Below are 17,732 nucleotides of genomic sequence, written 5' to 3'. Positions count from 1 at the left end.
CCCTATGCTGAGGTAATTTCTGTTTTAAAAAGGAAGTCTAACTTAAAACCAGCCAATCCAAAATAACATGAATAAAGATTTCTTGTTTTATTCATATGCCTTCTATTTTTAAGAAATAACATTCAACTTTTGTTGTTCCATGATGCTTTTATTTTTCTAATTCTGTTTGTTCTTGGTACTTGTGAACAAGAAGTAATGGGATATCAAGAACTAGTCTTCATTCCTGTCTGCTGATAACTAAGTTTTTAAAACCAAGTTTATGGTTAACTTAAGATGATAAATGATCACACATTTTTCATGTTTAAAACTGAATGTAAAAATAACTTTTGCAGGATGAATACTAGGAGAGAAAATCTGTCACTTCTGTTCTAAATTCTAAATTCTCTTTTGCTTGTTCCCAGCTCTTTGAAAAACTCAATGAGGAAGCATCATCAGAAATTTCCTATTTGCTTAGGAATTGATCCAAGTGTAAAAATTTCCTCCATGTTAGATGTTGATTTCATTGGAGATTCCCTTACAGCATTTTGCTACGCATTTGTGCAGTGCAGTAAAGCAACATAACAAAAGGAAATTTTTCAGGAATCACATAATTCAGTAGTGGTTTGTTGTTCCACCTGCAGTATGGAATTGGTACAAATCTTGTCCTTGTATTTTGTAATCTGTGAAATTTTGGAAAATTTAATAACTGTGGTGGGTTGACCTTGGCTGACTGCTGGATGTCCACCACCTGTTCTGTCACTCCCACTTCTCAACAAACAAGAGGGACAAAATATGATGAAAAGCATGGGGTCTGAGACAATGACAGGGATTACAATCACAGGCAAAACAGACTAAGCTTGGGGGAAATAATTTAATTTATTGCCAAATAATTGTAACAAAGTGGGACAGTGAAAAATAAGAACAAAAACAAAAAACACCCTCCCGTGTTCCAGCAGGGGGGCTCCCCATGCGATACAGCCCTTTATAAACTGCTCCAACCTCGAGCCTTCCCACAGGCTGTACTTCGAGAGCTTCCCCATCATGGGTCCCTTCCATGGGGTACATGTCTACGAGAACAGACTGCTCCAGTGTGGATCCCCCACAGGGTCACAGGTCCTGCCAAGAAAATCTGCTCCTGCATGGGCTTCTCTCCACAGGCCGCAGTTCCTGCCAGGAGCCTGTTCCTGCATGGGCTCTTCAAGGGCTGCAGCTTCCTTCAGGCCACATCCACCTGCCCCAGCCTGGGGTCCCCCGTGGGCTGCGGGGGGGGACCTGCTCCCCTGTTCACCACCATGGGCCGGGGGCACAGCCTGCCCCACCGGGGGCATCACCGGGGGCTGCCGGGGCATCTCTGCTGGGCGCCTGGAGCCCCCCTGCCCCTTCTGCCCGGCCGGGGTCTGCAGGGCTGCTGCTCTCACATTTTTTCATTCCTTTCAGCTGCTGTGCACCATTTTGTACCCTTTCTGAAATATCTTATCACAGAGGTGCTACTACCGATGCAGCTGGCTGGGCCAATTTTGGCCAGTGGCGGGCCCAGCTGGAGCCTCCTGGCATGGGCTTTGTCCGACACAGGGGCAGCTTCTAGCACCTTTTCACAGAAACACCTCTGCAGTCTGCCTGCTGCCAAAACCTTACCCCATAAACCCAATACAATAACATATCTTTAGCCTTGTTTCATTAGCTAGAAGTGATGATATAGCTGTAAAGTCATACTAAAGGAAAGCTCTGCACTAATTAAATATTTAATATTGCTGCCTGAGAATTCTGGCCTGTCTTTAAGACTGACAGTGAAATAGAGGCAAAAATTATGATTTTCCTGAAACATATTGAAGTGGCAGCTGAATAGTTTTGAACTCTTTGGCAACTTCAGAGCCTTCCAAATCTAGACTTGTCTAAGGGAATCTCCATTTGGCAGGAAGGAGTTTGCCTACTGTAGTACTTGATCCAAGTTCCACTGTTGTCCCAGAGACATTCAAGATCCTTGTTTATCTCATTTGACAGCATTTTACAGTAGTGCTTTGTCAGCAAAATGCTATGTATTCTATTTTGCTTATACTCTAACCTTTTCCTTGACGTTAAAAAGCTACAAAGTACAGGAATCATATCTTGTACACAGTTATCTTAGCCTTACAGGAAGGCAAAAGATACAAACTTCAGAAATAGTATTATACTGATCTTAATGTTGTCTATTACTTGATTCTATAGATTTGTGTGTCTCTATATGTATGTATAAGTATATACATACACACATAAAAGTTCATATACATACACATAGAAAAATAGATTGCCATTATTTGTGATTATTTATTAATAATATAATAATGATAATATCAATAATATATTGATGATAATATTAACACTAATTATACCTAGATAAAAAAAAAATCTGTTTAAAAATCTATTCATGTAGCATTTAGTGTTACTTTGTACATTCCATTTTGAAGGTGACTTTGAAGCATTTTTATTGGACAGAGATTTTACATTTTAAGTGCATACAGCTCACAATGAGGAGATACATTTTACATTTTATGTGGACACAGAATCCCTAATGTAACAGCTAGTATCATTGGTAAATTATTTCTTTACGCTGTATATGCCAAGCTGCAGACATATAAATGCAAAGTGTGTACACATTCTGCTAAAAACATTTTCATTACTGAATGTAAATCGCATTATTTTTGCCAATGCTTATTCTTCAGTTTTTGTGCAAAGATCAAGCAAATCCAAACTCCTTTTCCCACTATGTCTCTTTTAAATTGGACATATTTCTAAGTGCTGCATTTTATACTGAAAATTGCTATTTTGTAAGAAATTCTGAAGAAAGCATAAGGCATTATTAGATTTTACTGTTGAAGAGCTGGCAATAAAGTTAAAGAATCTTCCTTTTGTGAGATGTTTCTAGCTTGTGTTTGTTAAGCTTTCCCTGAACATATCTAGTTTGCATTAGGTATGACTACCCCCTTCTGTGTTTCTGCATTCACTTATGCTCTCAAAGCCTTTCCATCCTAGTTTGTGTGTACCATCATTCTTCCTGGTAGTACAGTGCTCCTCAAATACATCTTTATATTAACCTTCAAGCTAAATTGTGCACTTCTAAGGGAATCTATGCTAGGTATGAAGTACAGTTTCTGTGACAGGGTTTGCGAACAATTACTCTAGGTTGTTCCCTATGCCAGTCACCTCTCATGATGTTCAATGTCACAGAGAGCTTTGCAAAGGAATGGGATTGACTGACTTACCCAACTTTCCAGGCAGAAAGAGAAGATTTGCACATGGAAGATATGTCAGCCAGGCTCTGTACCACTATTAGTTATACATAATTTAAATTCCCTTTGAATCACCGTGTTAGTTTGTCATACCTATTGACAGCTGCTATCTGATCAGTCTGCTAGTGCCAGTAGTATCTTGGCAACAGCACAAAAATAGCTTTCCCCCCTTGTGAGTAAGACCAGTCTGCACAGACAAATTAGAAACGTGCTAAAGACAAAATAAACTGATATTTTTGGCCAGATTTTCAGCCTTACAACTGTGCTGCAGACAATTATATTGCCCAAAGCAGCTGATGGAGGATTCCTCCAGAATGCAAGAAAACAGCTTCAAGATGCTGTATTTTTCCCTGTAGCTTTTTTGTTAGGTATGGGTGTAAGAGGAGGCTGTTCTGCAGGGTGGGGGGACCCACAGTCAACAGGGTAGGGTTTTAACTGGCTGCTCATGACCAGCTCCGGATAGGAGAATGCAGTGCCAGCCGAGCCTTGGCTGGCTTGGGAGTTTTTCAATAAAAAGCTGGGAGAGCCCTAGCGGAGGCTTCCCGCTCACCCTTTTGGGAGATGGTCTAAGCTGAGGGGCTGACACTTGCTCCTGCTCACGGGACAGCATCACCTCAGCTGCTCCCCACTGGTGGGGAACCACCTATGGCTTCTCTTCTCCTTCCTTTGTGTCTTTCATTTGCAGCGTATTAGTCTGGGACTGCCAGCTGGCAAGCATTCAGGGTGCCCAACCTATCTGAAGCATCTGGAAAGCTTCAACCTTTGCACATGTGCTCCATGCAGGCAGGCATGGCACACAGCCTGGTAAGTCCAGACCCCACTATGGTCTCCTGCCCAGCCCCCTGCCTCTAAGGAGTCGGGTCTGTGGTGTGGTGTGCTTACCCACAAATTTGCCCACCTGACCACCTCAGCCCCTCACCACATCCAGCTGGGTGAGTGTGATGTCTGCTGTGATCAGGTTATTCCTTTGCCTCCACAAACTGGTAGTCATAGCAAGTGCAAATACTCTGAGGCATAATCAATACTCAGACTGGTGTAAGAGATGAAGAGGGAACTTGGCTATTGCTATTTATATCCCTGAGGCCACAATTTTGGCTTCACTTCATTGGAGAAAAGGTGTATTCTCTTGGGTGGACTTGCATAAAACACTGGAAAAGCCCTGGGCTTTCATGCATTAGGGCTACAAGGTATGGATGAGAGCTAGTACTGAAGCTAGAATTTACTGGACACAATGAATTTATCTTAAAGCTGCCAATCAATTAACCTTAAATACGATTTAATTTCATGTCATAATTATTACATGTTACCTAACCCAAGGGAAAGTGGGGAAAAAAACATCTCTGAACTTCTGAGGGAGATATGAACTAAAGTCGTACTTCCTCTTCCCCTTTTGGGACAAGACATGTCTAAATATATGAAAATGTTTTCAGAAATTTCTACATATAAATCCACTTCTTTTCAAAACTGACACTCTTTGACAAGACTATTTTGCTTCAGACCTGAATCCTCAGTTAGGCTTTGCCAGGCATCCTGCTGAGACCTTGCATGCAGATTCATTATAATTTAGCTCTAATCGAATCTGGATGACAAACCAAAACTATACATAACATTTTATTAAGTTTATTTTCCCTTTGACTTTAATTTTAATTCTAATTTTAATGCCTGAATAACTTCTGTGTCAGAGACTTACAAGCATATTTATTTGACTGTGGAATAGTCTCCTTAGAGACGATGTAAAAATGGTATCATCTAAAATTCATTTAAAATGAGACTGGACCAAACTCTCAGGAGCATACTGTAGGGAACTATCATGCATTCAGGATGGCTAAGAATGACCTCCAGATCTTTCCTGTATCTGCTTTCTACTATTCAGTTTCCCATGTTCACTTTCTCAGTTTGTCAAGCACAGGCAAAGATTTCTTTTAAAAGTAAAGGAAAATAAAACATTTCTGCTATATATATATTTTTCTTTTCCTTTTTTCTTCATATCTTTTGTTCACTTTAGGAAAAGTAATTTCACCCATATAAAGAAGACCTGTTTATTTACTTCATGTGTTAATTTCTTCAGATCTTGAAACGGTAGTTCCTAAACGTGTGGGTTTTCCTTTTGTCTTGTTTTGCAGATTTATTCCAAAGCATAAACATTACTATGGGCATAAAAATGATTTTGTGCATTCTTTAAAAAAAAAAAAAAAAAAAAAAGCCAGGATGCATATAATAACTTTTCACTAATGGATACAAAGACTAAGGGAAATTGGGTGCCAAGAAAACTTATTTCCTGATTAAGGTTATTCATTACCAGTACTGTATAGATAAAAAAATCACTCTAGAAAAAAAAATTTTTCTGTTTGATGTGCCACTATTTCTGTTTATACATATAAGTGCATACATAGTGGTGACCCTTCCTAAGTAGAAGTGACCTAAGTAAGTAGAAAAAAACATTTCACATGGCGAGCATAATTCACAACATGGTGACATTGTAAGTATGATCATAGTTTAATTTATGTTGATTTTAGCATTATCTGTAATTGCTTCCCCAGAGGGCAAAGTTTATCTCAAATTGAGTTCAAATGTAAAAAATGAGGAAAAAGTCAACAAGGAAATCGTGACCCCAGGCCTTATTTCTATTCTTGTTTAAGTCAGCAAAAACAGTATCAGAACTGAATCTTTGTGTTCCAAGAGCATGAAAAACAATGCAACTGGTGAGTTAGGCAGACCTATGAGGTTTTAAGATTCTTGCCTTTCTCCCAGAGACTGAATTTAGAGTCTAATGAGAGAACAGCAAATTCCCCCATAAAATGTAAATGTGCAAAGAATATTACAAACCTCTTTCATGTATGTTTTATTCCTAGGCCCAATTAACACTACTACCCTTTGATGTCCAAGAGAACCAGCCACCTTAAGACACGTAGCTGCTAAACGTGCTGCGATTAACTTGCACCTGTTTATTGCCAGCTGGCCCATTCATAGCAAAAGCAGCCAGTCCAGTTGAAAACCAGCCAGATGGCAATGTTACCACAGCATAATACAACCAGGCTTCGACCTGTGGTCCCAGGACCAAATCCTCTTAAAATTTACATGTATGTAAAAGTTTATGGGCTACTTCCACTGATGCCATGGGACATATAGTGTCTCTGAAGGGAAAAGTCTCAGAAGCTTCTGTGCTATTGGCAAGCTGATGAGACTCCGAATGGCAAATGCTAGGATTTGGAGTTATGCCTTCCATTAGTTCAGATGTTCATCACATGGCTAAATCCTTATGTTGATCTTTACCTTTCTTGACTGAATACCTACTTGGTGGTTAAGAGTTCTGTGAAGTATATACACAGATATCATGGTATACAGTGTCATCCTTTTCTCCCTTCCCTGTGCTGATATGTTTGAGGTCTATTTTAAGGCTACAGTAGGCTCAGTGCAACACTATGGAGAACATGAGTTCTGCATCCACTAAACATGCCTAAGAACAAAGACCATGGTGATTACTGAGTTTATGTATTTCTAGGACACCGCTTCCGCTCACTGGAATGTAATGTGGAGTACAGATAACTGGGTCTAGTTTCTATCTGCAAAACAAAATCCCTTCCAAAGCTTAGTATATGAAACCTGAGATTAAAACTCTCAGCTTTACTCTATCATAGCATCATTCTCTGTGGTTATGAATGTAACTGAGGAACTGAAAACAAAGGAAAAAAAAAAAAAGGAAGCATCATAACAATTTACCATTTAGTTCTTCAGAACATAACTATGGATATTTTTTTTCCCCAGGTGTGAAAAGAATTGACTTCCAGTTGTAGGAAGTGTATTATAGACTTTGTCAAGTTAGTTATAGACGGCTTTCATTTAGGATTTCTTAGTGCATGTCTGGCATTTGCCCATTGCACTGTTGTGCTGGAGGCCTGGTATCCCCTTTCTAAAATGTCTAAGCTGTTTTATTTTAGGACAGCAAAGTATTAGAATAATCTGGGGTTTGTTGGTTTGTGTGTGTGTGTTTGTTGTTGCTGTTGTGGTGGTTTTTCCCTTGCATTATGCCTTACATGAAACTGGATTATTTCCAAAGGGAAAAGTTTGAGGTTTTGAGAAATCAATATGTAAATAAGATCTGTGTGCATGCAAGTTTCACACCCAGTACATTTGAACCATAAACATATATATTTGCACCTCTGGATCAGAAGAAACTGTGATTTCACCACCTTAGGCTGTTAAAGAACAGTACAAATGGTCTGCTTCAGGGTATAAATTCTGGATATAAATCAAAACTTTCCCAAAGTGCAGGATTTTTTTTTTTCCCACATTCATTGTTACCTCTGGATCAAAGAGATGTTAAGATGAAATAACTGGAAGAAAAGTTCAGGGCATGCCTCCACAGATAGGAAATTTCACTGACATAGATTTCTTGCACACCTGGAGCCTCTGCGCTCTCCATGATGCACGCAGGTCCTTGTAAGAACACCAGCATGGCACTGAGCATGATCTGATAAGACCTATGAGACTCAGGGTACCTCAGGCACCACACAGTGATACAGATTTTTCAGGATGTCTCTGGGGACTTTACATGGCTTTTTTTCATCCATTACCATAAGCCAGAGCAATGCATTCTCCAGTGCCACATAGCATAGCAGTCTGTGTGACGAGCTCTAGGTACAAGTAGAGCAGATGCATTTCTCTGCATCACTTCATAGACGTCTCCTTAGGACCTTCTTTTGCCATGGTCTTCTTTGTGTAAGCTTACTCCATTTATTAAATTTGCTCTACTCTGGAAAGTTGCTATAACTTGTGCATGAGCAAAGTCTTTTCATATCACCCAGAACTTCATCTGCAATTTGTGGTGAAGGGAGCAGACACAGTAAGACGACAGACCCCTTCTTTCTGCAGCAGCTGGAGGCGAGGCTTTGTGGTATTCCTATGGTGTCTTTTAGTGAAAGGGAGGACGGTTCCTGAAGAGGAACAGGCAACCTACCTTGAAACTTGCATGATCTGTGAGACCAGAAGCTGTGCAGGAGTGGGAACACAGAAAGCTCTCTGCTGAGCCACAGTTCTGTGAACTCCCTGTAATGGATTTAGGTATTGATCTTGGAGTATTTATTCATCTTCAGATTTTCACTGAGCTGTCAGGTTTCATCTGAATTAACAAGTAAAATTTCTGACTTGCTGTGCTATGATTTTTTCATGGGTAAATATACAATACCATGATGATACTTCTGTTCAAGCCCTTCTTTGTACCTTGCTTCCTGCCATGTTCAGATGATGAAGGACTTGGGGAATTTTCTTATTACTCTTTTATTTTATTTTTTCCCTCTTCATTTTGAAAACATATCAATTCATGCTTAAATCCACAGAAATAAGAGGTCTCTGAATAAATGTTCCTGAGGATCTCTAAAGTGTTTTCCCCTGTGGCTGATAACATTAACACTCAGAGTTCCATGTGACTATATAGGTTACATACTCAAGCAGTGCTTTAGATTTGAGGCCAGATTCTGGCTGGCAGTACTTACCAGCAAATCCACAGTCAGTAATGTAAGGAAAGGTAGAAATGGGCCACACAAGCTCTGGCTCTTTGAAGTTTTACAAAGATGCTCTTTCACAAGCTTTTCATGATCACACCACAAAAGAATATTACACATAGAATAGAAGCCAGAAAAAAAACCCTGCAAAAATGTTCATTCATATACAACTTTGGAAAGGACAGTCCTTTTTACAGATCACTTATTTTGCATGGGGTTTGGGGTTCTGTTTGTTTGTTTGATGACTTTGTTATTGCTACTTCTTTTTCTTTTTTTTTTTTTCGAGAAAAGAAAGATAGGAAAGGGGAAGATCAAGAAGTCTGGACACGAGCATATAAGGAAAGGAGACTACATTCTTATTGAATGGAGTGAATTCTGATCCTTTGTGCAAGCAGATAGTTTGTAGTACAGATTACCTCTCTGTTGATGCCTCTGCGGTGAACACTGTCCCTGTATTTTGTGTTGTACTTTAAGGTATAACAAAGCAAGCATCCACTGTCAGATACAACTGTCAAGGCAGAAATAAATGATCTTTCCTCAGTGACTTAAAAGCCAACCAGATGAAGCACACTAAGCAAGACCTATATTGGTAGCAACTATCAAAAAATTATAATTCCCTTAATGTGACCTTCTTCCTTGTAACATTTTAGGTTAGAATAGTGTGTTACATACACAGCAGTCTTTCTATTTGTAGTTTTATCTAATGAAAGAGACAGTTTCCTCTCTTCATCTTGTGCTAGGATGCCGACACTGAGAATTTTGTGGGGAACTGTCAAAATGTGATGAATCGTTCTTAAAAGCTGAATTTAAGCTATGTATTAATTTAATGTCAGCCACATTTGTCTTACATTAATACTTCACCCTCAGAGTTCAGTTTTGCTACTTGCAAGAGGAAAAATAAAGCTAATGAGAAGTAATCATCAAATATCTGGCATTTTCTTTTTTCTTTCCATTATCATTAACTGGAATTTATCTTATATATGTATGATGTGCAATCTAATTACTTAAATTGCTTAAGATATGTTCCAGCCTTTTGGGGGCGTTGTCTAATTGCTGGTTGTGTTCAACCTCACTTCTCTCCCCGCTATGTTTTATTTACCAGAGTGACCATAAAAATTCTGAACCTTGTAGAAAATTATCTTTTACATATTTATGTATTTAGTCTTGAATATTTTGATGACTGTCAAATATATAGAAGTATTGTTCTTTTTATAATAAAATATTTACCTCCGGGTTCAGAAAAGGGCCAGAATATTTGAGGAAAGTGTAGTATGCATATTACATATACCTATCCACAACATTGTTCATAGATATACATATATATATGCATACCTATGTGACCTAGCCCCAGCCTACATAGTTCTACTTTCTTGAAAAATAATGAAATTGAAAATTATAAGATTGTGAGCACAGAGAACATTAATTTTCTATAGGTATGGAAGATGCCACAGTGTAATTTTAAACTACAGTTGTAGCCATGTGTAAAGTTCCCTTACAAAGTCATTATTGGTGTTACTGGGTGAAAGATAATGGTTGCATATTAAAATGGTTTTATAAAGGAGAAATGGCAACTTTCAGTCTGAAAGGAAGCAAATATGGAAGAATACTTGTAATGTATGTTAGGGTAGTGGGAGAAGGACTGAAAGAGAACATTAGTTAGCAAATACCAAAGCTGGGAGGAAAAAAAGATTTTAGGCTGCATGTAGGTCTCAAATAAGCAAAATGTTATAAAATATTGGAGAAAAGTTTACTAATTTATTCTTACTGATATTAAAATACATCACAGGTAACTCATTTCATACAGAACTCTCCCCTACTAGAAATGTCATGCTCTCTGTAAGTATTCTGCTAAAAATATGTGTCTTCCTCTTCCCCTGCCATAAAGTACCTCATCACAGCATTGCTTCTTATGTATGCTATATAAAGCTGTAAGCAAACACAGATTCCAGAAAAAGATCTTGGCTTTGGCATTTGCATAACTCAAAAATATACTGCTTTAGCATGTCAAGAAGTTAGCAGAAATCTATGAAATTTGGATTCATTTTGCCCACTTTTATAAACAGTAGTTATTTAAATCCTTTAAGATGTTCAGCTGGATTTTTTTTTTTTTTAATTTCATTTCATGAGTCTGTATCACTTAAATATAAGATTAATCCCTTGGGCTAAACTCACAAAAGGATTTTGATATTAAAATGACTAATTCTTAGATGTCCTGCTACCTACTGGAATTATACCTTGCTCCATACACAGAGTATGTTACAAATAAGACTCCTGAGAACCTGAATCACAAAATCTTTAGTGAAATATGAAGTGGCCTAGAGTAGCTGATAGGAAATTCAGAAGACTTGGTCTACAGCGGGGTGCCATTTTATATATGCCTAGATGTGCCTTTGCATAATTTGATGTGGCCTTTTTCTTTTGTAGAAGAAAAATGGAGACAGTGATGGAGTCCCTCTGACTCTGCTAGCCCTTCAGTAATCATGACACCAGTGATGAAAGATATTAATGCTGAAATTTCTGTTCCTTCGCCTGAATTAGGATTTCTAAGTAACTCATTTGACAGTTAGATGCTTTAACCCCTTTAAGCTAATGGGTATATAGAGAAGGTCTCTTTCACAGTCTTCTGTTAAAGCATATGCTTTGCAGAAAATAAATCAAATATTAATTGGAGCAATGCCCAGATACTGTCTGAAAAAAACCCCTAACTACAAGGCTATAAACTCATTCTCCCACATTGCCACTTCGCACTGTGTATTTAAATAACTTATTGAAAAAAAAAAAAAAAAAAAAAAAAAGACCAAGCAGCAAGCACAGCAAAAACAATCCTCTTTGTCTGTGAGGTGGGATTACTAGGCTCAAATGCTTATGGTATTTCAGATGGTAGCGCAAGCCAGGCAAGCTCTCTTACACTGGAAGTTAAGCTCGCATCATTACTGTTATGCATTCATGATAATTATGGATGACAATGCCATAGCATGGGCAAGGATAATTTTTTATTTCAGTTTCAAGCACTTGTTCAAGCTTCATCTGTTCTTGTGTCACTACCCAGGCCAAGCCAGTCAAGCCTCAGCCAAATCCTGCATCATCTCAGGTTTATTACCTGAACACTCTTTTTGATCTGTGGGTTTCCCTACTTCAGATACCCATGAGCATAGTTCTCTCTGAGCAACTGGAGTGTTGAAAGAAGAACTGCCTGCTTAGAAAAGCTTCAAAATCATTTAAAGGCACTCATGATCATGTGTTACTTATCAGACTTTTCCATTGAGCTCTCAACTTCAATAAATAGCAAGGAAGCACCAAAGTAAAGAAAGAATCGGGCCTGTCTGAGCAGAAACAATGTTCCCCTTTGGAGGAAGGTGTGCAGGGAGTTTGCACTTTGTCCTGGCCCAGGTCTGTGTGTTCCTTTCCCGCAAGGCATGAACCTACACCATGTAGGTCTAAGTGCTCATGCTATTCACTTTTGTTAACGACAGGCTGACCCAGCATCTGAGGTAATCCCTTGACAAGCTTGGATATGGTAATGACAGAAGACCAAACAAGCACCCTAATCTTTGGTTCACTGCAAGGTGCATGGAAGCAGAGTCAAGGAGACTACTGAGGCTCTCGTCACTCCGTTGTCTGGCCAATTCAACTAAAACGTGGATCATTGTTAAAGTGTTTGGTGAATATAAACCAAAGAATTAACTATGCAGAGATTTTTAAAGCAAAGATAGTGGGCTCAGGATTTGAATGCAAAACATGTGGGATATTTTTATAAGTACTTAACTAAACATTTTTGTATCACACAATAAATACTTTGAGTGTGTCAAAAAAAGACCAAGTGATATTTTTCTGCAAGTGTCTTGCTGAGGGTGAGAAATTTCAGATCTTTCAGATCTTTTTCTTCAAAAGGTTTGAAAGGGTCAGTAAATAAAAGCTGAGCTGTAATAAATCTGTCTTTTCCATGTTAACTGTCAATAGGCCAATGCCACAGTAGCTTGTCAGAAGATAACTGAGTCTTAGTGTGTCTGCATGGTGGGGGGTAGTTTATCCTTCTGGGGTCATATCTGCACCATGAAAGGAGGAAATTAAATGTAATAGCTAAAATAATCATAATAGAATAAGAGAATTAACAGTGGGACATAAGCTAATAATAAGGAAATTCACAGGGCAGCTGCCCTCCAAGACACAATAGGGGCACATTAAGGAAGTGATTCAGGAGGCACCCTGTTGGGCATATATATTGGAAGTCAACTTCAATTGCAAATTTCCTTGTTTGTATTAGCTCAAGTTGAAATTGAACTATTCTCTGAAAGTTTTTTTTCTTAGTGAATTTCCTTTGTTTTTGATGAGAACTTAAAAGCAAGATTCTGTTCCCTCCCTCATCAAAAAGAATAAAAGTAGATTTCATAATCAGTAATTCTACATTTTATTATACTGTAGATCATGATACTGTAAATATATCTTGGTTTTAGATCCACTCTGCCTGGATCAATAGAACATATATGTTTAACAAGAATTTTAATATTGAAATGACTGTCATCTTGCATCGTAGGATTATTTTACATATGGTATGTTTCTTTGAAGGCAGAAAAGATAGTATTCCTATTTAAATCCAGAAGAAATCAGGCTATAGAGAGGTTAAATAATTTGCACAAAGCTGCATAGAAATTCTGAATAGATCACATGACATTTTCTTTAGGTTCTGTTAATTATTTCTTTACTGGAGATGTCACAATGGACTTTATTTATATTTTTTTAATTCTAGCCTAAACTGTATTTTGCCTGTGTGTAAGCTAGACTAATAAAAAAAATGTTGCGTACTTTTAATCTTGCTTATATTGGCCAGTACCAGGAGCAGAGATATAAAAATGTAAAGGTATGATAATTCACTTCCTCGTTACCCTCAATTACCACCCCCCCCCCCCACCCCCCCCCCCCAGCATAGACAGAACAAGAAAGTAAGAATTTAATCCAATCTGTGAAACACAGGCATTGGATTTCACTGACTTGGATTTAGGCCTGTTGCTAAAGTAACTTGGAAATCCTGCATAAGGCCTGTTTCTGTAGGCTTACCAATATAAAAGATCCTTGGCTACATCCTCATCATGTTTGGAAAAGCAACTGAACTTCTAATTTTATTAGAATCATAATTAAACACAACTGGCAAACCTTTTGGTGTTTAGCCATCCCCCACTAAGTTTTGAGATATTTTCTGTGGATCTGAGGGTATTCTGGCTCAGGATAGTGGTGGAAAAGGAAGGAAGAAAAACTACATCTTAGTAGCTAGCAGAAAAGATTTAATTTGTGTGGATCTTAAAATAAAATATTCTGTAATATAATCTGCAGCTCCAAAAATAACGGAATATTGCTTCATGGTTGTATCTCCATGAAAATGTGAAGAAAGATTAATTAAACTGATAATTATTAGTTTACATTGGCACTTACCTGCTCTATGAGTTCCAATGCTATTTTGTCAACATAGGATCACAATCCTGGCATGCAGCTTTTTTTCCAGATACAGTTTTGGCAATAATATCAGAAAATTAAGCCTAAGTTCTCTGCTGTGTTAAGAAAAAAAAAAGAAGTTAAAGCAAAATAAAATCATCAAATTGTCACAATCTATGTACTGGGTTTTAGCCAGAAGAGAAATAATGAAGACAACATTAAATATGAGTAGTAACAAAATAATCCCATCCTTTTCGATTTCTTTTTCAAATAATGTATTGAAACAGCAAATCATTTGGGGTATAGGAACTTCTGAATATACATATAGATGTGTGTATGCACACTAAACCAGAATGTCTTTAGAACAAAGTCTTTGATTTTGGAAATGAAGTATGACATTTTTTATTGTTAAAACCCTTGCTAAGTGTATTTTGGTTTTGACTACATGAAAATTATTCTAATTGTCAGAAGGGTCCAACAGAAAACTGACATTGTACAAACAGATTTTTCAGCATAGTGCCATTCATTGGTGCTAGGTACACTACTGTTGTGTTGCCTTCTATGCTGCACAAGTCATCCTGAATTTAAGGAGGGAAAATCATATAAAAGCTGATTGCTCTCTGTCAACACACAGATTTTTGTATCTTTTACACAACATCACAAAACCTCAGGACATTACAGCTGTAAACTCTCAAGTTTGAAAAATTGCCACATTTTCTTGACCTACATCTATATTCCATTGTAGACTTTGGGAAGTGTTTTGTTGTTGTGTACCTTTATTAAACATGAATCTTCTTTGTTTTATCTTCCTTAGATCATACAAGATGGCATGGTTTGCAACATTGCCAATCCTGATAATTGAAACATCTTCAAACAACCTCAAAATGTAACTAAAATGTCTTCAACACCATCAGTTTGGTTTTATTTTGTTTTGTTTTGTTTTGTTTTTAAAAAAAATAATCTTCCTTTGCTTTCCTCCTTTTAAGGTTTTTGATTTATTGGTTCACACTTTTCTGTATGATGATATTGGTTAGAAATTTGAAAGCTGAGGGAGAAAAAAGCCCCAAAGCTGAAATTCTCATACAAGTATCTGAATCCTATCTGTAAGGAAAACAAAGAAACAAAAAAATCTGTTTTCTCAGGATTTTCAGTGAATAATTGAACGCTAATAAACCTGAGCTTGACTATCAGGAAGATGCACTTTTTTTTTTCCCCTGAGGTACTTGAAGCACTAAGCAATTGGTGAGTTAGGCTTTCTTGGCTTTCAGGTTTATTTTAAACCTGATTACAGGCTGGCAAATAGCCTGTGATTAAGACAACTTGCCCTCCTACGCGGCTATGACACTACTCCCAACCAACCATTTAACAATTACATAGTACTACTACATCATAGAATATTTCTGATCTCTTTGAAGCAGTTTTCAGCTTATTTAAAGAACAGGGTGTTCTCAAGTTTTTGGTTTAGCTCCTTATTCCTTCCTCCCCAACTTCCTTTTACACATACATCTGACTCTCACACCCTTGAGCTGCAGCCTGTTCCCTAAGGGTGCCTCTTTTTAATGCTACCTGTTTTCCTCAAACTGTTCACTGTGGGTGCTTGTTTGTCTGCTGCGTGTGAAAACAGAGTGATGATTTTGCCTCTGATCTCTTCCAGATGGCAGTTTCCTCATTCCTGGTTGCTAAGTATTTTTAACATTTGTTAACATTTATTCTCTCTCTCACAGAGGATAGCGCAAGCTCGCTGATGAGGAAGCTGGTTTTGGTGTGACTTGCAGAACCCTCTAGGTTAAATTGCCCATGGGATAGTCTCAGTTTGGTCATGCTTGCACATTGCCTGCATCACATATTTTAGCACAGCAAGGCACATGGCCCAGTGACTTATTTTAAGCTCCCACAAAAGCTGAGAGACTGTGGTGCTATGTGGTAGTCAGGTAGGTGTATGTATGTCAGTGTGCTAGGTATCCCTCACCTGCACAAAGTCCTGCACCATTTCCAGGATCCAGTGTAAAGACGTAACACTGCTGTTTGCTTCTATGTTTCAAACACTCCTGGATATCCCTCTGTCATGCTGAGGAGGATTTCCCAAACAGGTTTGCCATACATTTACATATTAAGGGTAAATGCAATGAGCCTGGGGCTTCCAGGAAGCTACAGACTAACTGTGCATGTGTTTCTCAGTGATTTTTACATCATATTTACAGTGTACACACAGGCCATCTGTGCAGCACATGCATAGTGGATCAGTTGGCCTCATTGCAAATGCACTGTAAAGTTAATACGTGCACGTGGAGTGGATGTGTCCAGATTTTCTCCACTACTGCTCTGATTAGGTTGCCAGACATCCAGAAATCCTGAACAAATGTCAAAACTCTTTGAATTCCCTCTGGATATATGATCTAGGCATTAAAAAAAAGATGTGTTCAAGGGAACTGAAGCATATGGTAGTCTATCCGGCACAGACCACACTAAATGACTTAGTCATATCTTGATGACTGAACACAGGAGGGCTGGGCCCAGATGCACCTTCTGGCTGCATCCCAGTTTCATACTGGAACAAGACTTGCGTGATTACCAGCCCATTGCAGATTTCACAATAAAGAAATCTAGATACATGGGTCAGTGGAAGAACTGCCATATCATCTAAATAAGTCCTTGATCTGCACAATCAAGGGAGAATGAATCTGGGGTGAGCTATAGAGGTTCTCAGTGCAGGAGTGAAGATACAACCTCACTCACATGATGTCCTGGCAAGGAGTTTATTATGCTCAGTGTTTTCCCATATGTTATGCACATAGTGTAGAAAAAAACTAGTTCCTTCAGTGAATGTGGCTTTGATAATTGGAGGATGTTTCTACTTCTACTACTGAGAGTACTCAGTTGCTGTAAGAGATGCTGGACTGTTATTCATTTAGAAAGGACACAGTGAGCAGTTACAAAACAGCAGTTCAGTAAAGGAAACAAAAACATATAGAAAACACAGTGAGCTCAAACATTTGTTCTTACTATGTTTACTAAAGTGCCTGCAATTCCTGCTTTGAAGCTGGCAAAATAACAATAAATAATGAAAAATGATAAAGGTTATCTGCATTTATTTCATAAACTATTTATTTTAAGTAAATGTGGAGACTGTAAAGTGTATGGAAAACATATGTATATTTCTTTTTAAGATGCATCCATTACTGCTTTGGCAGTTTGAAAGTCAGAGGAGAAGAGAAGAAGCTATAGACTAGCAAAAGTAAAGACTTTTTATATTAATCTTCATCAGATTAAGGGAAATATAGATGTTATGTATGTATATATATTTGATTTGTATTCATATCTTACATGGTAATATTGTCTTTAGAACCAATCTTAGGTATTCAACAGAGACCAAAACTAATAATTTTTTAAAGCAATGACAAAGGAAGTAAAAAAGATGCAAAACATATTTCAGTGTATTTTAAAGGAAAAAAATATTTTTAAATATCTCTTTAAATTTCCCTCGACCTATATACAGCTACATAGCTATGTGTTTTCCAGAACTACATGGTCACTGACCCTGCAAACTGTGTTACACATG

This window comes from Falco rusticolus, chromosome 2 (assembly GCF_015220075.1).
Source record: "Falco rusticolus isolate bFalRus1 chromosome 2, bFalRus1.pri, whole genome shotgun sequence".
Classification (NCBI taxonomy): domain Eukaryota; kingdom Metazoa; phylum Chordata; class Aves; order Falconiformes; family Falconidae; genus Falco; species Falco rusticolus.
This window is presented reverse-complemented; position numbering follows the sequence as displayed.